At 48.3% G+C, this 20,853-nt stretch overlaps 1 protein-coding gene across 1 annotated transcript in view; it reads left to right on the top strand.

Moving 5' to 3' along the window:
* CCNJL (cyclin J like) overlaps window positions 1-20,853 on the top strand; it is a 52,733-nt gene that overhangs the window by 1,899 nt on the left and 29,981 nt on the right. The gene's annotated exons all lie outside the window — the stretch shown is intronic.

Below are 20,853 nucleotides of genomic sequence, written 5' to 3'. Positions count from 1 at the left end.
GACATGAATTTGGGGGCGTGGGTGGATACTATTCAGCCCAATGCAGGGAGGGAGAGGCCTTCCTAGAGGGGTACTTGGGTCCCTGCACAGACAGGTCCCACATCCAGTGCATTTGTACCTAGTGTCTGTGGAGTTCTGCTTAAAAAGTCACCAGCTATTCAGGGTTTTTTTCCCCTCATCAGGTAGTAGCTGTCTTCCAACCGTATTATTATTGTTATTTTCCTGTGCCTACTAGTCTACCTCTGTCTTGCATTGGTTTCTCAGGCCATAGCTCTTTTCTGCTTCCTTTGGTCCTCTCCCGGGGGAGCAGAATGGCCAACATGCAGCCCATTCTGGTCATCTAGAGAAGGAATCTAGGTCTTGGTGTTCAGTTAGAAAGCAGACCAGTCAGTCTAGGCTTGGTTCTTTTCTGGGTGGTGGCTAAATGAAGTAGAGCGAACTGCCATGGAAACTCGGCTTCCTTGGTTCTCATAGGCTTGAGTGTTGTCCGTTCTGCTCAGAGCTCGGGAGCAATGACTGTGACCTGATTTGTCCCTTTCATGCGGGAAGGCTCTCTGAGAGCAGTAGAAACTGAACGAGCTCAGGTACCTGAGAATCCCCCATCTTTTATCCAAGCGTTCCAGCCACTCAGGGCAGCAGGGGCAGGCAGTCCCCCACTGACTGTGCCTCAGCCACACCACAGTGCCATCCGTGGTAGTTTCTTACGGGCTGCCCACCTCGGGGAGGAGGTTGGCCCAGGTTTTACAGGTTAGAAGTAGAGACCTCACCCGGCGGTTGATGCCCGGGGTCCCCTGTGATGCCCGGCGTCTTATCTCAGGTTCCTTTGGCTATAGTGTCCTGCCTTCCCAATATATTAACTATTTTTCTGCTTTATTTCCTCTTTCTGTTCAAAGAAGCAGATGCCCCTCAAGACAAGTTGGCTTTATGGAGAGTGTGCAGAGAAAAGTGAGGACTAGGGGGAATCCAGCCCAGCCTCACCTTTCTTAAGGAATGAGGGCTGGCCTTTCATTTTCCCCAGAGTAATTTTCTAGTAAACATCTATTCCAGTAATACATTTCTAACCCTGTAGGACAACTTTGCAAGTGTCTGGCACACAGTCGACCCTCCTTGTTTGTCAAATGTTGCCAGATGAACACAGAGCATGTTTGCATGTGTGCTGTTGAATTGTCAGTCATTGAACCAGGAGTGGTTCTGCTCCCTGGATTGATGCAGGAAGCAAGGCTGGAGCCACAGAGATAACGGGAGCCCCACTTTGTCAGATGTGTGATTCCAGAATAGTGTTATACTATTCGTGTGTAAAATGTGACACTGGAAGTGAACTGTGGTGTTGGATGCAGACTAGTTACGGCGGTCAGACTCCAAGCCGTGTGTTTAATCTCTCTAAACTTTGAACCTGGCCGCCGTTGTCCATTCTTCCCCCTAGCACCAGAACTTAGATCGTGTCAGTTCCCTGCCTAACGACCTCCAGTGTCCTCCCATTGCACTCACAATTACCTCTGCCTGTAGGACCCGACACAGTTGGGCCTGGGCCTGCTCTCCTACCTTGTCTCCCACTCCTTCCCACACTGACCTCCTTTCTCTTCCTTGAATGAGTCAAGCTTATTTTGCGTCTCAGGGCCTTTGCACTGGCTGCTCCCTCTATTTGAAGTCTGCATTCCTCTGTTACTATTCCTCTGTGTCTCTCCATCATATCATCCTGTTTTGTTTTCTTTATAGTATTCACCAGTATCTGGATTTATTTCCTGTTGATGATCTTTTCCCCTCTGCTAGAACGTATGCTCTGCAAGAATCGGCCAGTGTCAGTCTTACTCAGTGCCAGGTGTCAGGGTCCAGAATAGAGCCTCTCTGATCTGAGCGGAGTTGTGAGAAGAATGATCTCCTTTAGTTTCTTCTTCTGTAACCGGGGGGGGATTTTATAGGAATGTTAGGAGTGACTGAGGACCTGAGAACTGTGGGAGACATGTCACGTGACAGGCATTGTGCCTTTCCACTTAATGATTGTTAAATATGAGGCCGAATGTGAAACCAACAGTCACTTTCATGTAGTGTGTGGTCAGAGTAAGGCTTGGGGTTTGTGACTACCCTCGGAAGGCTTCATTAAGTCTGACAGGTAATCCTTATTAAGAAAGGCATCATTATCCCATTGGGCTATTGGATGGTAGGGGGTTGAGGCTGAGAAAGGCATCAGTTTTCCAAAAGTCACGTCCCTGGGACCCAGCAGCTAGACACTGTCAGCAAATTCTAAGCAGCTAGCCTAAAGCATCCTGACTGTGATGGGGAGAATGGAACCTTTCTCCCGCCCACATCACTCTGGAGGAATGTCTCTCTCTCAGGCTACTTTTATCCCATGCTCAGCCTTAAATTGCTGCCTTCATCATCCTTCCTGGCCTTGCCTCTGCTGGAACTGACCTAGAATCCCTTTCTCTCAACTACTTCCTCCCGGGGGTGGGGCTGCCAGCCAGTACGGGGGAGTCAGGTTTGTAACACCTGTGCCCTTGAACTTCTTCAGTGCACATGAGGCGGGGAGCAGATCCTCACCAGGCCAGTGGCGACAGTGAGGCTGTTGGTGATATTTCCCCATTACCAGGTGTATGTCCCCATGAGTATCCAGATTAAAGCTGAGAGCCCATTAAAACCTGGGGCACCTGGGTGGCTCAGTTGGTTAAGCGTCTGCCTTTGGCTCAGGTCATGATCTTGAAGTCCTGGGATCGAGTCCCGCGTTGGGCTCCCTGCTTGTGCTCTCTCTCTCACTCTCAAATAAATAAATAAAATCTTTAAAAAAAAACAAACTGAGAGCCACCTTTTCTTTTTCCCCCAAAAGAGGAACCCACCTTAAGTTTAAAATTAGCTTTAAATGGGGCGCCTGGGTGGCTCAGTCATTAAGCGTCTGCCTTCGGCTCAGGTCATGATCCCAGGGTCCTGGGATCGAGCCCCGCATCGGGCTCCCTGCTCCAAGGGAAGCCTGCTTCTCCCTCTCCCACTCCCCCTGCCTGTGTTCCCTTTCTCGCTGTGTCTCTCTCTGTCAAATAAATAAACAAAATCTTTAAAAAAAAAAATAGCTTTAAAATAAGTTTAAAATTTAAGACCCCACCCTCCCAAAGCCATGTTGATAAGCCCTACTTGGCATGATCTGGTAGCTTTATCTTCCGGGGCCCTGGGGAGCCTGCGTGTCAGAGGCTCCCTCCTTCATCCTGTTCACCTCATCCTAGGATCGGGGTCATGTGATATCTCGGAGGTCTTCTTGGCCTGCCGAGATCTGCAGGGCAATCAGCCTCCTTCCTGAAGCTTCCTTTCTTTGCACACTCAGAGAACTTTACCTGTGTGAGACCACGTTTCTTGAACCAGTAGACTGATAGAGGACATTTTTACTGATTTGTGACTGAATTTATACAAAGATCTTCCTACACACCATCAACAAAAATGACATTTAGTGATGATAACGTTGGCAGGTACTGTTGATTGAGCACTTACTGTTTCAGGCGGTGTGCCGAGCATGCCCCCCGCCCCATGCATTGACCCCTAATGCTGGCATTGACCTTGTTACACAGATGGGAGACTACAAGACTCAGAGGGTGTAACTGTTGAGAGCAAAGAGATCATTGTATCAGAGCTTGAACATAAATTCATTTGCAAAAACATCCATTTTAACGAAGATTGGAGATCTGTGGCAGGGGACCATCAAGGCTGTACCATCGTGGTACTGTAGGCCCTGGGTTTCAGTCCGTGTTACGATGACTCTCCAAGTTGGGTTTTCTTTACACCACCCTGAGCAGCTAGCAGTCCCAGGCTCTGGCCTTGCTCTGGGCTTTGGAAGGGCCTTCCTTATTTGGTCCTGGCACCTCAGCTGTGTGTGGTGCTTCTCACCCTGAAGCGATTTGGCCTCCGCTGTCGTGTGTCCCTGGGGTGGACGTGATGGTGTTCTAACCTGTCAGGGCAGGGGAGGGACACCTCCAGGCCTTCTCTTACCCGAACTCTGACAGCTGGAGGTGGTAGAATCTCACCCCAGCTCGGTCCCCTGCCCCTGGGTTAAAGCCACATCATTTTCTAGTGGCTTCCAAAGCTTTCACATCCTTTTATTTGTCTCTTCCAATATCAGTGTTTTTTTCTTCTCACTCTTCTCCCTAAATTCCTTAAACTTCCTCGCTGCAAGGCTGACCATTTGACTCTTTATAGAAAGTGTTGATCCAAGTCCATGCTCCCAGTTTGCCTGGATCGAGCCCTAACTGGTTTTTCTGTTCTCCTCCCCTTTTGGGTTTCTGCACACCCAGGGGACAGTTCTTCCCAAATCATGAGACCAAACTGGATCTACCAATAAGAAAATGTTCTAGATACTGGCCACAGGACGTGTCTGCCCAGCTTAGTTCCAGAAATCTGTCATTTAAGCCTATCAGACCCCAATAGCTGGTTTTGACAAACCCTTATCCACCGACAGGGCTGCCTTATGGTTGTGGTCTTCAAGGGAGACCCTAAGTTGCGGGCCCTCAGGGCCCTTCCTGGAGGGGAAGGTGAGGCTTTTAGTATAAGCAGCGTTTCCTGCAGTCCTGTTGGCACGGGTGATGGGGCTGCCCCCTGGGGTTGTATAGAGAGGATGGAAGACGGATTGAGAAATGGGGTGGGGGGCCTGGATGAGACGTCATCATGGTGGCATCCAGCTTTGAGACTCCCTGACTCCAGGACCCCCACCTGTATTCTGAAGGGAGCTGGGGACAAAACTGAATCAGAATTGGGTGTTTTCTCATGAGCCCCTCTGGTCTTAGACAACAGAAGCTCTCAGTGTGCCCACAACACTCACCTGAGACTTGGTCTCATGCACCTTACCTGTGGATGAAGCAAATTGCTTTAGAGCCTTCCTTTCGTCTGCACATTAGGATGGTGTGATCCCCGCCCCCACCTGCCTCCTGGGTGTCCCAGGAGAAAATACATGGGTATGGATGTACTCGGTCAGCTTTTGGGGCCTCTGGATTTTGGGGGAGGGCAGGGGGTTGGCGGGTACCCCAGTTGACTGGGGAAGCCTGTGCCAAGTGAGGGAAGGATGTTTAAAGCTTTGATCTGGCCCCGTGCCTCTACCCTTGACTTGTTCTTTGTCTTCCTAAACCACACAGCCCCTTGGGTAAAGGGAGTGTAGCCAACGATTCTCTGGTGTATCTGAGCACCTGGCAGAAAGAGGTGACACTGTGGGTCTGCTGTTTTCTCTCTTTTTGTTTTTTTTAAGTTATTAAACGTACACACACACACAAACACACACACACACAGGGTGGGGTAGGGTTTTTGGGTTTTTTTTTTTTTTTTGCTTGTGTGTTTGTTTAGGAGACTACAAAAATAAATACAAGCAAACAGAAGAAAGTAAAATTCCTCCTACAGTCCCAGCACTTGGAAGTAATGATATTTTGGGTTAGGTTCTTCTCTTCCTTTGTGTGCATGTCATCATGATACATTTTTATTTTGTCTTCTGTGTTTTGTTTTTTTAGTAAAAAAGGAAAATATCTTGAGTCGAAACACTCTGTTCATTTCATAGTTTATCATGCACACATTTCTGTATCATTCTTCTGCACCCAATTCCTGGTTATTGGACACTAGCAAAAAAAAATTAGAAACAAGCGATTGTGCTAATTTAGAATAAGTAATATGAGAACATGGTAACAAAAACTAAGCTATATAAAGGGGTAGATAGTGGGGCGCCTGGGTGGCTCAGTCGGTTGAGCATCTGTCTTCAGCTCAGGTCATGATCCTGGGGTCCTGGGATCAAGCCCTACTCAGCAGGGAGTCTGCTTCTCTCTCCCTCTTCCCATCCCCCTGCTCATATTCTCTCTCTCGCTGTCACACTCTCTGTCTCAAATAAATAAAATCTTTAAAAAGGGGCGGTGGTAGATAGTGAATAGGCCTCCTTCCACCCTGTTCCATTCCCCTAGTTCCATTCCATTTACCCTTTCTAAAAGGTACCACTGATCCCAGCTTCTTGTCAATATTTCCAGAGTTATTCTATGCATAAACAAACACACGTATGTGTGTGTGTTCTAACACAAGTGTAGTAAAATTTACACTTTCTTGTACCATTTGATTTTTTTAATGTGTATTTTTAATAATTTAAATATTTTCTGTGAAACCAGTGAACAGAAGGGTTCTGTGACCAGAAGGGTTTGGGTTTTTTTTGTCTTTTCTGCTCATTGTAACTATGAAGGAATATAGTAGATGCTGGATAAATTTTTATTGAATAAATGGATGGGATATTTCTTTTTGGCCATTTTTTATCTAAAAATATATATTTTATCTTACAAAATGCCATTGTAGTATACTATAGTTCTGTAACTTAATTTTTTTCTTTCATAACCCTATATACAAAATAACTTTATGTCATTAACTATTTTTCTACAATGCCATGCATCATGTTTTATTGTGTGGATACACCAGGATTTGGTTGGCTCATCTCCTTGTTGGATATTTAGGTGGAGCTGCTTATTCATTTTTTAAAATTGAGTTGTAATCTATAGTGCAATGTACAGATCTTAAGTGTGCATTCAGTTTACAGTGCACAGTGAGTTTTGATAAATGTATGCACTCATGTAACTACCACCATATTCAAGATATAGAACATTGCCAGAGCACCTAGCTAGCTCAGTTGGTAGAGCACATGGCTCTTGATCTCCGAGTCATGAGTTCGAGCCCCACATTAGGTACAGAGATTGTTTAAATAAATAAGCTTGAAAAAAAAATCTTAAAAAAAAAAAGACATAGAACACTGCCATCAACCTAGAAAGCTCCCCTGTGCCCCTTCTCAGTCACTCACTCTGTCCTGCTCCCAGCCCCAGGCAGTGATCTGCTATTTGTGGATTGTATTTATCTTTCCTGGAGTTTCATATAAATGGAGTCACCCGCACGTACTGTTTTCTGTCTGCCTTTTTCTATTTAGCATAATGTGAGATTCATCTGTGTTGTTGTGTCTATGAGGAGTTTATTTTTTTCCTGCTGAGTAATACTCCATTTGTTTATGTATACAACACAACTCTTTCATCCATTTCTTGCTTGTCCTTTGAGGCATTTCTAGTGGACCGTTTGATTATAAATTGCACCATGGTGGTGATCCTAGTTTGTCTGTGCATATGGCCGTGAGAATAAATTCCTAAAATAAAATTGTCGGTCATAGGGTAAAATTTTGAGAATTTTGCCTATCACCAGTTAATAAATTCCCAAAAGGTTGCGTCTGTTTGCACTTCCACCAGTGGTGTGGGAGAGTGCCTGCTTCCCAACAGCTTTGCAAGACCAAGGTATTGCTTTTTTAAAAAAAAATCAGTGCTCTTTGGATAGGTCAAAGTGGTGTCTCCTGGCTGTGTTTGAAAGGGATGGGAACCCAGGGTGGGAAAAGCACTGGAGGCTGGAGGGGAATGGGAAGGGAACTCTGAATATCTCCCAGGACCTGGGGAGCCCCATCTGCAGCAGGGAACCGGCCTGGGACGCATGTCAGGCTGGGAGAGCGCTGTTGAGGTAATCTCCCGCCCTGGCCAGAAAACTCCCAGTGCCCCCTCGGTGTGTTGCTCCCGACCCCAGGTGGCACTTCCTTAGAAACTGAATCCTTCCAGATTTGCATTGTCCGGAGGCATTGGCTCCCTTGGAGGTCACAGGGGCAGGCGAGGCAAGAGCCTGGGCGTTCTTTGGGTTACAGACAACCACACTGGTACCACGAGCTACTCAGTCCAGAAATGACCATCCAGTGACTTGGGTGGGTGGGCTGGGGGAACAAGAATGGGAGGGGAGGGTCATTAGAAGAGAAGCACCAGGAACTAGATTCAATGACTGTAAGGAAAAGTTGGAAAGAACCTAAATGCCCATCAGAAGGGAATTGGTTTTGCTGTGGGGGACCCATTAGATGTGATGTTGTGGAAGACAGCTTGGCACATAATGACTGCCGATTTTTCTGGTCATTGTGAAAAACCCAGACAACTCAGAGCATGTCTGACTCTGGAGTGTACCTCAGTTTGTTTTAACTTTTTATGATAGAGATTTTTAAAGATACACAAAAGTAGAGAGAATAGTAAAATGAATCCCATGTACCCTCCACCGAGCTTAGTACCTATTTCATCTGTTCCCCAGACAGCATATCATTTTACCTATAAATATCTGCTAACAGACTGTTTTTTAATGTAACAACTATGCCATTATCACACCTAACAAAATTAACAACAATTCATTAATATTTATTGTTGTCCAGTCCATGTTTAGTTTGTCCATGTGCTTCAAAAATAGTTGGTTTATTCAAAACATTATCCAGATAAAGTCCACATATTACATTTCTTAAAGAATTACTCTTGGGGGCGCCTGGGTGGCTCAGTCGATTGAGCGTCTGACTCTTGATTTCGGCTCAGGTCATGATCTCGGGGTTGTGGGATCAACCCCCGCATTGGGCTCTGCACTCAATGGTGAGTCTGCTTGGGATTCTCTCTCCCTCTCCCAACCCACCCCCCAAAAATAATCTTTTTTTAAAAAATTACTCTTAAGTTTTTTATTCCATGATGGTCTCCCTGCCCGCCCCCGTTCCCTTAAAAACATTTTTTTTCCCATAATGTTGCCTTTTGGAGAAACCAGGTCATTTGTTCTGATAAATGTCCCCTACCCTTGATTTGGCCTGTTACTTCCTCATGGGATCATTTAACTTGAGTACATGGTTCACAATTTGTTTTCTATACTTCCCTGCTCTTGTGGGATTTTAATATGCTGTAACCTGCTGTTGAGCTGTCAGCTCAGACATCACCTCCTCAGAGAAGCCTTCCCTGACTCCCAGACAAGGTCAGGCCTGGGCCCCTTGTTACCTTCTCAGACCACCCCATGTTATTCCTTCAGCGCTTAGCACGATTTGTAATTATACAGTTCTTAAAGGGAATATTCGATTTAGAACTGGCTTAACCCCTGTAAAGGGCAGGCCCGTGAGGGCAGGCTGGGGCTGTGTCTCTTCAGTTCCAGCAGAGTGACTGCTGCACATCACGGACACCTTATCTGGAGTCCGTGCCCTACAGCCCACACGTTGCCTTCCTGGACTTCGCTGTTGAAACAGGCTTATGGGGTAGGTAAGCATGGCTCCCAGGAATCCATCCTGCTGGTAGAGAAAGGGCCTCTGAGAGCTTAAATGCTCAGCCAGGGCTTCCCTCTTAAGTGAGAGAGCTGGGCTTTAAAACCATGCGATCTGCTGGCCAGAGTCTGACTTAGGACAGGCAGGAGAATTGCAGCCAGCCTTGAAGTCAGTGATGGTGCAACACAAACTTGCCCTTGAGCGACGTGAGAATGCGGGGGCTAGTGGTATAAAGCTGTTGGCTCTGAGTTCATATCTCTTGGTAGTCTCTCCTTTTGTGCTCACTTTCTGTTTTGAAATAATACCAAACTTACAGAAGAGTTGCCAGCACGGTACAGCAATCGGGAACATTTTAACACATGCACCTTATCGTTCTCTTCTTCCATCTTTATTCGTTTTTTCTCTGGAACCGAGTTGCAGGCATCATACCCCATTATCCCTTAACACTTCAGGGTTTATTTTGCATGGTTACTTTTGAGATTGGCCATGAAGTGCTTTTGGGGGGCACTTTTGTCAGACCACTAGGAACATCTTCCCAGGTGTCGGGAACTTCCCTGGAGGCCTGTTTGGGGAGGAAGGGATTTTAGCATTCTGGTGAGAAAGGAGGAAGCCTAGGGGCCACAGGCAACCTTTCTACACCGTGAGTCTGGGGAAGGCAGAATTCTGGCTTATTTCCTTGGACCATCTCCGTGGCCTCATTGGCAGACAGCCTCTTTATCCAGCACTCACTGAGCCCCAAGTATAACCTGTAGACCTATGGGGGGCTCTGCCAGGGAGTGTGCACTCAAGCACGATAGTCCACATTACTGTACATTAATGGGTGTTTGCTTGACAAACCTTCCCTTGACGATCCAAGTCCTCAGGCAACCCCCTCTAGCGTGTACTATAATTATCCCCATTTTACAGGTGAGACATCCTTAAGTTTAGGTAGTTAAATGACTTACCTAAGGCCATACTGCTAAGAAAACGGCAAAGCCAGGATTTGAAGGCGGCAACCTGGCTCCAAAGCTCACATTGTTAACTACTGTGCAGATGGTGATACCTCGTTGCCTAGAGATGTGTGAACAGCTTCAAAGAGGAGGTGCGGTTTGGGCTGGGTTCAGAGGATAAGCAGAAGCTTGCTAGGCAGAGAGAGGTGTGGACGAAGTTCATCTCCCAGGGCCCAGGGCAGTGCGTGATGGCCACTCGGGGACCTGCCAAGGGCGGTCTGGTGAGTAGGGGAGGGGAGGAGAGGGACCAGGAGCACTGGCTCTGGGGATGCGGGGCTCCCAGAGGTGTGCGCGTGTCCCGCGAGCACGCGGAGTACTAGGAGGACGTAATGCTGGATCACTGGGAAATGGCCTTGGCCTTGGAGACCTCTGCCTTCAGCGTTGGTGGTGATCCAAAGAAATGACATCTGAACTAGGGCAGAAAGTGGGGAGACTTGAGAGTTTTAGGAAATAGAGTCAAAGGACCAGTTAACAAAAGGAGGGAAGGGTTTCAAGTTTCTTACTAGTTGGAACAAAGTAATTTTCCATTGCTGAGCACGATTGGCTTTTTTCACAGTGAACATGGGGTTCTTAGAAAGCTCCTCCTAGCATGTGCTAGTTTCTGTTTCCTCTAAATACTTCCATTCACTTAAGGGAGTTGATGTGTATTGGGCGCCTACAATAGGCCAGACGCTGTTAAATGCTTGGCGCACATTATCTCATTATTATCTCATTGATTATTATTGTTGCTTTAAAAAAAGACAAGGTGGGGCACCTGGGTGGCTCAGTCGGTTAAGCGTCTGCCTTCAGCTCAGGTCATGAGCCCAGGGTCCTGGGATTGAGCCCCGCATCAGGGAGCCTGCTTCTTCCTCTGCCTGCCGCTCCCCCTGCTTGTGCTCTCTCTCTCTCTCTGACACATGAATAAATAAAATTTAAAAAAGACAAGTTAATTGTCCTGACCAAGACACTGGCAGTTCTTAAACATCGGTGCGCGTTCATTCTTGGGTTCAACGTATATTTTTTAAAGCCCGCCACAAGCCAAGCACTACGAGCTGCTGGGAATAGAAGTGGTGAACACAACCAAGTTCTCTACCTTCATGGAGCATGTGGTCAAGCGTCAGGCTCAAACGAAGCGCACGTAAAGCCCAGATGGGCGCCCAGCTGCGTCCCCAGGAAGTCTCAGAGAGTAAGGCTGGAAATGGGGAATGCAGTAGACCACGAGGGCTGCCTCAGACTGGAAACAGTAGAATTTTATTCTCTCACAGTTCTGGAGGCTAGAAGTTCAGAATCAAGGTGTCTGCAGCTCTGTGCTCCTTCCAGAGGTTCTCAGGGAGGATCCTTCCTTGCCTCTTCCTTGGTGCTCCTTGGCTTGTAGCTGCATTGGTCCTTTCTCAGTCTCCATATTCACCTGGTCTTCCTCCTGTATCCGTCTCTGCCTAGTCTTTCCTCCCTATGTCTGTGTGTCTCTGTTTTCTGTCCTCATGGGGACACCAGTCATTGGTTATGAGCCCCCCCTAATCCAGTACAACCTGTCGTCACTTGATCACATCTGTAAAGACCCTATTTCCCAAAAAAGGTCACATTCTGAGGTTGTGGGTAGATAGGGATTTTGGGGAGACGTTATCCAAGTCAGTACAGGGGGAAGCCTCCATTTTTCTGTGAATTCTCAGAAGATCCCAATGCCTGTGATCAGCTGACCACAGTGGCAGAAACCCTGGACAGTAGATCAGCGGGGGAATGGCGTCCCAGCAGAGCGACTCAGGACTAGTGGTAGTGCTCACCCTGCTCACCTGTTTCAGGCTGGTAGGGCCAGGGTGCCCAGGAGGATCCATCAGAAGGAATCTGGAAATCGGGGACAGGATCTGGAAGTGTCACATGAAGAGCTGTTGAGGCCACCGCTTAGGAATGGTGACCCAGGAGGGAAGGTAGAGAGATCCAAGGGTTGGACCTGTTACAGAGAACTGCCCCTGCACCTAGATAATGGAGGGTGTGGGAGAATGAGGGGCACCCCCAGTTGAGAAGGTGTGAGGGATGTGGTCATATCCGGAAGCTGCCGAAATGAAGAACGAACCTAGGGGACATTTTATAAAAAGGCCACGAGTGTTGTGGGGGTGTTGGGAGGTCCCGGGGGCCGGAGTGGGAGAGGGAGCACGGAGAGGTGGGCACACATGTCTTTGGCCACAGCTGGGTGCCCAGCAGCCGTGGCCGGGCCTGTCACAGTCTGCTCTGGAGGGCAGAGGCTCTGGCTCCTGGGAATGAGGCGGTGTGTCCGGAGCTGACCCTTTCCTGAGTTCAGAGGGCCCGTGAGAGATGCGGTGGCTTGGCGTGACCTTTCTGTCTGCTGGCAGGAAGCTACAGGCCGGAGGTCAGCAGGAGGGGATGTCACCGGCTCTGTGTGCCGCAAGCCACCCTCTCGAGGGTGTTGAAATAGTTTTCTTGCAGAGATGTTGGTTCTTTACCGAAAATACCTCCCAGGGCTTTATGAAGCAATTGGGGCAGAGAGGGGAAGGAGGGTGATCCTCGGGCCTCACAGGGCCTCCTAGGTCCTCCCAGGTCAGTGGTGTGCACTCCTGAGGCCTCTGAAGAACCAGCCTACCCCCCTCCCCTTTCTTTTTCCCTTTCAATTTGCAAGTCTCCACTTCCTGTTGGTCACCTTGGTTACACATGGTGTTTCTTCCTGTCTTGCTACCCTTTGTTCTCAGGCAGACACGATCCCTCAAGCTGTTTCCCAACCAGCTGGCCCAGTGCCTGGAGGCCCAGCCTCCCTAGGGAGGCAGTGGTTGGCAGCACTGAGGATGAGCATGGCGGGAAGCACAGAGGAGACCAGTGTGGTTTTCAGTCAGTGGCCAGTGTGGGAGAGCCCCTCAGCCCCGCTCTGACCTTGGCCATTTATGAAGTGGTTGTCACACTCAACGCAGCATCACACCCCAGGCCCAGCCAGTTCCTCTGATGTCCAGGTCCAGGATTTGCCACTAACCTGCAGTGTGGCCTCGGTTTTCTGGGTACCGGCCAGTCCTGGGGTGGTACCACTGACTGGGCCCACCTTGGCAGGGTGAGGGCTGGGATGGAGAGCCCAGATGGAGTTAACAGTTGTCCGTAGGGCGATAGCACAATGAGAGACAGAAGTGGGGGGGCACATGTGTGCAGAGAATCAACACTGTGTACATGCTCACACTTCTCTCTCAGTGGTGGGATTGCTAGTGAATTTAATTTTCTTTGTATTCATATCTGTGTTTTCTAAAATTTCTATAGTAATAAGATATCTTATAATCGGTTAAAGATAACATCACTTTGGAAGGAAAACACAAACCTAAACTATCCCATGGAAGCCACAAAACCGTGTTATGAGCATGGAGTCAGAAAGGCCAGATTCAGATCTATCACTTATTAGCTAGGTGACCTTAAGCAAATTCCATCGCCTCTCTGAGCTGTCCTCGTCTGGAATACTGGGATGCTGATAATCCCCACCTTGTGGGCTTATTGGAGGATGAGAGGACAGAATGCATGGGACACAGTATCTGGCAAATGAGATACATATGTATTTGAAATTATGTATGTAACACATGTATATAAAATGGAAGGTTGTATAGAACTCTTCATCACAATGGGTGATTCCAGATACTTGTGAAGACCAGAGAGGAGGTGTAAAAGCCTGGGGATGCTGAATTCTGGGGGAAAGAGAAAGCTCTGTCCTTGCCTTGGGGTGGCACGTGCCTCAGTCTACTCAGTAGCAGTAGATGGCTTCCAAGGAGGAATCAGGTGTTTGCAGAGGATCAGGAGTTGAGTTTCTATAGAATATATAGAAAAGATATGTGTATATAATATCTGAGGTGGGGCAGTTGGAGGGTTGGTGGGGGGGGATTTAATTTGGAGCCGAGTCCCTAGACCCCGCAGGGCAGGGCACCCAGGGCCGCCTGGGTGAGCTGACATCTGGAGCCTCTTGTGCTGCTCCTAGGCTCCTAATGGCATGGCTGTGGGGAAATTCTTACCAGGGCAATTCTGCACGTGAAAGCAATGGTTTTTGATCTCAGCGAGCTTTTCAGTAAATCTCTCGGCTTAGCATCATCAACTTATTGGGAGTTGAGCCAGGAATTTTCTCCGGAGTCTCACCTTGCAGATGCGTTGGGGTTTAATTTCCCCAGCACACCCATGCGCAGCTGCCAGCACCCTAAAGCACCATCTCCCAGAACGAGCTCTCTGGGATGTTGTTACTCTGCCCGCCACCCCCCACCCCCGCCCCCGCCCCGAAAGGGATGGTGGTAATGGTGATCTGTGGATAAACAGATTGAACCTAGAGTTTCCTAAAACTATGTTAAGTTTTTCCCTGAACAAATGTTTCAGGGCTTCCAGTGAGCTTTTAGGAAGGAACAAAGTAGTATGCAGTGTATAGTATGGCCCACAGATCCCTCTTCTTCAGGGAGTGAACCTTGGGTCTGGGATGTCACGGAACACACATTGGGAAACACTGCCTTGGAAATGACTGAGTGTGGAGTGTGCATAATTTATCATTCTTGAAGTTCCCAGTCCCCTGTAAAACACTGCCTGCTTCCTTTGTGTTCACCCTCTGCTGCTATTGGGTAGACTGAGGCACGTGCCACCCTAAGGCAAGGACAGAGCTTTCTCTTTCTCCTAGAATTCAGCATCCTTAGGATCTTACACCACCTCTCTGGTCTTCAAGAGCATTTGGAATTGCACATTATGATCGTTTCATTCAATCTAAGATCAGGAGCAGATCATTTTTACTTACCTTTTCATTTCAAGTATTTGCCTTTGTCCAAGTTTGAATGTTTTGTTAATTATTAAGTATCTTTTTTGTGTCAAGAATTGAGGTCACAGAGCTGAACAAGATGAACCCATCCCTTTCCTCGTGATGTTTACAGTCGAGGAGTGAAGAAAGACACTAAAAGTAAATGGGTGGAAGGACGGATGGACAGATGGATGGATGGATGGTTGGAGAAAAGTTCTAGATGCTTGGGGAATATCTGATAGAGGCATGACCAGGAAACACTTTTCAGAAGTGACTTTTAAGCTAAGATCTGAAGGAAGAGTAGGTTAATGTTGAGAAGTAAAACCATAAGGCAATTAGAAAACAACTCAGTGCAGGACACCAAGGGTTAAAATGAAGACTTCCCTTCCTCCCTTAATAGGAGAAACCAGGGGTGACTGGCTGAACTTTTACAGCGCATGTGACCTTCAAACTTCTCTGAGGTTAGCCTCAAAATGCCGGCAGAGCCTGTGTGTGAAGAACACAGGCTGAATTTTCTCCCCCATCTGTCCTGCAGCAGTGACAGGCCAGGGTCCCTGCCCAGCTGTCCTGGCTGTGGGCTCGGGCCTGTTTAGCTGCACTTCAGCCTGGCCTCACCCATTCTCCCAGGCACATCTGAGCCCAGCACAGGTGTAGAGTGTTTGCCACCTCTGCCGAGGTCAGTGCCTTTGGGGGAGGGGAGAGCAGTGGCTGCGAGCCACGTGCCTGGAATCTTCAGAAGCCTGTCCAGGCAGCCCTGCTCCCTCTGCATGCATCCCAGTTTGGGTCCTGTATGCGTTGTGATTCACTTGTCCGTGGCCTTTCTCAGAGCACTGTCCCTCTCAGATAATCCTCTTTCTGCTTTGGAACCCCCAGACAGAGCTCTTGGTCAGCAAGCAGAGTGGTTATTAAAGGACTCAGCCTTTTCCGAACGTGTACCACCTTCCTTTTCCCCAGAATGGTGCCTCTAGTCACAGAAGTGTCCCATGTCATAGCAGAGTTTCCCGCTCAGGGGGCAGTCCCCACACCCCCATTGGTTACCAAGGAAGGATGCAGGGCTGGATAAGGAGACTGGGGTGAGGCAGGGATGGCCACGGGCAGAGAAAGCATTCCCCCAGCTGGTGTTGGCTGAGGTCACATCTGTGTTCATCACGAAAAACACTCCATTCATTCAAACATTCATTCACTCATTCAGCAGATACTCATTAGCCCTTGCTGTGTGCCAGGTACCAGGGGTACATCTAAGACCTGGAGGGAAGAGGACTCCCTCTCTCTGACAGAGGTCACATTCTGCAGGATGGAAGGAGGAGGACAGTTAATAAGCAAGCAAACCCTTTATTCGACAGCCACTGCACAGTGTGGGACAGGCTGCTGTGGCAGGGAGGGCGGCCAGGGAAGGACCGGCACGGACACCGCAAGGAAGAGAAACGGCCCAAACATCCAGAATGGGGGTCTGATGGAGTCACGACACAACCGCACAATGACGAAACGCTCGGCGACCATTGAAAACATGGTTTCCAGTGCCATCTTGAAGGGGAAGTGGGGTACAATTGCAGATTATGGTCCCCTGTTGTGGAGGTTTGCACAGAGAAAAACATCTGAAGAATCCATGTAAAACTTAACACGACTTCTCTGCGCGAGGGATCAGAAGTGATATTTGTTATTTTTTTCTACTTTTGAAAATTTGTCAGTGAATATATAATTTATAACTAGTAAAAAGGAAAGAAAAAGAAAAAGATCACTACTTGTGGGTTGGACTTGGGTGGGATGTTGCATCTTGTGAGGACGAAGTGGGATATTTAGCATAGTGCTGGCATGGGGCATGTTCTTATGAAAGGGCTGATTTTCTCACAGTCATGATGTGGGATTGCCAGAGAATCCTTGGGGATACATTTTGAGCTGGGCCTTAATACAGTGGGTATCTAGTCCCTCCCTCTTTTTCTTTTCAAACTGGAAATACAGTAATTGGAATTCAAACTGATTACACATTGAATGTTTTTTTTTAATTTCAGTCTTTTTTTTGGAAGTTATTTTTTAATTTGTTTTTAAAGGTTGTTGGACATACAATATGTTATGTTAGGTTTCAGGTGTACAACATGGTCACTCGACAGTTCTGTACATTAAGCTATGCTCACCATGATAGTTACCATCTGTCACCATACAACGTTATTATAGTATATTGACTATATTCCCCATGCTGTACTTTTCAGCCTCGAAACAATCTTTTTTTTTTTTTTAAGATTTTATTTATTTGACAGAGACACGGCGAGAGAGGGAACACAAGCAGGGGGAGTGGGAGAGGGAGAAGCAGACTCCCAGCTGAGCAGGGAGCCCGATGCGGGGCTGATCCCAGGACTCTGGGATCATGACCCGAGCCGAAGGCAGACGCTTAACGAATAAGCCACCCAGGCGCCTACAATCTTCTTTTATTGACGTAACATTATATTAGTTTCAGGTGTACAACATAAGGATCGAATATTTGTATATATTGGGAAATGATCACCACAATAAGTGTCGTTAGCATTTGTCACTTAACATAGTTACTTTTTTTTCTTGTGATGAGGACTTTTAAGATTGACTCTCTTAGCAACTTTCAAATGTACAAGACAGAATTACTAACTGTAGTCACCATGCTGTACATTACATCTCCAGGATTTATTTACTTTATACTTATAAGTTTGTACCTTTTGACCGTCTTCACCCATTTCGCCCATCTCCCACCCCCTCGCCTGTGGCAACCACCAATCTATTCTGAGTTTGGGTTTTTTTTTTTTACTTCGAGTGTTTTTTAAAAATCCAGTGTTGAAAGCATGAAAATAAAAATCACACAAGATCTGAGCCGTCCAAGATACCGCTGTGAACATTTTGTTGTATATCTAAGTTTTTTCTTGTTCTTTGTTACTATTTTTATTTTTTTCATTATTACTATTTTTAAAAACCAAAATAAAGTATTTTGGTAACAGAGGCAGTTTTTTGTAAGGTGGATTCCACCCCCGCACCTGAACTCCTCACGGCCACCTGTCCCTGGCCCCAGCCTGCTCATTTCTAGGTGTAGCTGAGGAACACGTGCTCTCCTATTGGGCTCAGGGGATAGAGGGCCCGCGGCTTGGGAGGGAGAGTTTCTGGAAGCCTCTGCCTGTCCCGATGCCCCTCTTCATCTGTGCCCTGCCCCCACCCTATCTGCTGGCCACAGTGATGTTGCCCCTGCCCTCCTGAGCGCAAGGTCACTCTGCCTGGCCCGGTTCCTGCCCCTTTCCTCCCACACTGGCAGCCGAGTGCCTGCCTGATCCGGGAGGGCTTTACAGGCCGCCCCTCACAGGCTGCTCTTTTGTTTCTGGAATCCAGGCCCCTCGATAGGAGGGGCTGGCTTCAGGCACCCCTGCTGCCGGCTGCCGTGGCCTTTAAGCTGACTTAGGTCAAAAGTGCTTGGGGAGGAATGCGGATCTTTAGAGCAAAGCCCTTGGAATGAAGGCCTTCCCCCCCTAATTGGGTTAGGGAAGGAATCAGCTGGGCTCTCAAACTAAACAGGGGAGGCATGCTGGCGTCCCACACTGTTGTTCATCTGCCAAGGAATCGCCCTTCTCGGCACCAGAAGCTGAGGCTGAGAGCCCTGATTCCACTTGGCTTGGGGGTTCTCTGGAAGACCTGGGATGGGCGGGTTGGTTTCCTTTCCTGCAGAGGCCCTCAGGCCCAGCTGTAAACCCTCAGGTCGAAAGCTGCATTCCACCCGACAGAGCAGGTTCCTTGGAGAGTCCAAAGAGCTTTTCACAGAGGCAGATAAGCTCCGTTTATCTGAAGTTTGATTGCCTAGCTTGAGGAAGAGGCCACTAAAGCTTGCGGATTGCTGTTAAGTGCCACATACTTCACAGTTGTGGCAGTGTGCCCGCCCCCCCCATTTTTTAGGATGAGGGCACTGGGGTTCAGAACTCACATGCCCAAGGTTAATAAGTAGTGGAGTTGGGATTCCACCCCAGAGCTGCTGACTGTAGTCTGTGCCAGGCTGCTCCCCAATATGTGGGGAGAGAAGTGTATTTGGTGCAGGGAAGCGTATTACTGTATTCATTCTTTTTTTTTAAGACTATTGGTTAGAGCAGTGTGAGGTTCACAGCAGTATTGAGCAGAAGGTGCAGAGGTGTTCCATGTACCACCTGCCCCCAGACAGGCACAGCCTCCCCCATACCCACAGGCCCCACCAGAGGGGTACATTTGTTATAGTCGGTGAACCTCAGTGACACACCATTGTCACTTAAAGTTTATGGTCCACATTCGGGTTCCGTCTTGGTGTTGTACATCCTGTGGGTTTGGACAAATGTATAATGACATGTATCCACCATCATAATATGATACAGAGTAGTTTCGTTGCCCTGAAAACCCTCTGTGCTTGGCCTGTTCTGTCCCTCACCCCCCCAGCCCCCAGCAACCACTGCTCTTCTTACCCTCTCCATAGTTCTGCCTTTTCCAGAATGTCATATAGTTGGAATCCTATGATATACAGCCTTTTCGGATCGGCGTCTTCCCCACAGTAATGTGCATTTAAGTTTTCGCCTGCCTCTTCCTGACTGTTCGTTCTTCTGAACTCATGCCCATAGTTGCAGAGCAGCTGCCTCTGGGCCAGGGACGCCCTGGACGCCGGCAAATGGTACAGGCCCGACAGACCTGGCCCCCACCCTCAGGAGCAAGAGCTTAGCAGGAAGACACATAAATAAGTAAATATTTGGCCACGAAGAATAGCATGCTCTGAGAACCAGGGGGGACCTGATTTGGAATGGTGAGGGGTCAGAGGAAACCTCTCTTAGGAAAGGACATTTATTTATTTAGTTAGTTTAAAAGATTTTATTTATTTTATCTGTCAGAGAGCGAGCACAAGCAGGGGGAGCAGCAGGCAGAGGGAGAAGCGGGCTCCCCACTGAGCAGGGAGCCCGACTCAGGACTCGATCCCAGGACCCCAGGATCATGACCCAAGCCGAAGGCAGACGTTTAACCGAAGGAGCCACCCGGGCGCCCCAGGAAAGGACATTTAAAGCAGGATGTGAGGAATGAGCACAAGTGGGGATAAAGAGCCTCACAGGCCTAGCTTTCAGAATCCTGCCCGCTTTTGGCACCAGCCTCTTCTGGGAAGCCCTATCTGCTAATTCCTCCTTGGCGTGTATTGTTGCCTGTTCCAAAGGTCCATAGCTTTTTCTTTCTTTTCTTTTTCTCTTTTATGCACGAATGGCTTCCTTTGAGAATCTGCTCAAGCCGCTGGACCCTTTTCCCAGGAAAGTATACAAGGGAGGACCTACAGTATGTTGCTCTGAGCTCTCTTCTCCCAGTTCACCCAAGAGAAAATTCCAGAAGCCGTTAAGTTTGGCTGAGTTGAGCAGGGAGGGAAGTCAGGACTTTGCATCTCTTCCTTGTTGTGTTTTGGGACTTTGAACTGCCTCGAGGAGGGCCGTGCTGCCAAGGGTCAGTTGTCTGATTTCCAGCAGCGGCTGCCGACGGAAGCAAAGATCTGTGATTGTCGTTGCTTCTTGTCAAGAGCCTCCTAGCCCTCGGTTGAGAGGAAATACCCAAGTAGCCTGCAAGCTTGTGGGGGCTGCTGGGGGGTGAGAGGGAGGCTGCTGTTGGAGCTGTCTGGCCACAGTCCTGGAGGAGCCTGGCTGAGAGGTCTTCACGTGTGGCCATCCTGCCCATCTTGATGCCCAGCTCCGAGCCCTTCCGTGGTTCTCTGGTGCCCTCAGGGCAGGCTAGATATCTTAGCATGGCACACAGGATGGGACTGTGCCCACCCATCCCCACCTGCTCTGTCCAGGCACACCCTACCTGTCTGTCTGTTCCAAGTGCTGCAGATTCCCTGGGCGGAACACGTGTAGCTTTCTAAGTGCTGTTTTTGCTGCTGAGCTTCCTTCCTTCCTGCATCTTCAACAGGTCAATTCCTAGATGTCCTTCCAAATCTTGGCTGGATACATCTCTCCTCCTTGAAGTCCCCACTGACTGCTCCTTAATGCCGATGGGCTCAGGGCATTTGCTACTCACCACTACAGTTCAGTCCCTCCTTCTGCCCTGGTTCTCCCCCTCCCTGCCTTCATTCCTTCCACAACTGG

This window comes from Phoca vitulina, unplaced genomic scaffold (genome assembly GCF_004348235.1).
Source record: "Phoca vitulina isolate PV1807 unplaced genomic scaffold, GSC_HSeal_1.0 scaffold6, whole genome shotgun sequence".
Lineage (NCBI taxonomy): Eukaryota > Metazoa > Chordata > Mammalia > Carnivora > Phocidae > Phoca > Phoca vitulina.
This window is presented reverse-complemented; position numbering and strand designations above follow the sequence as displayed.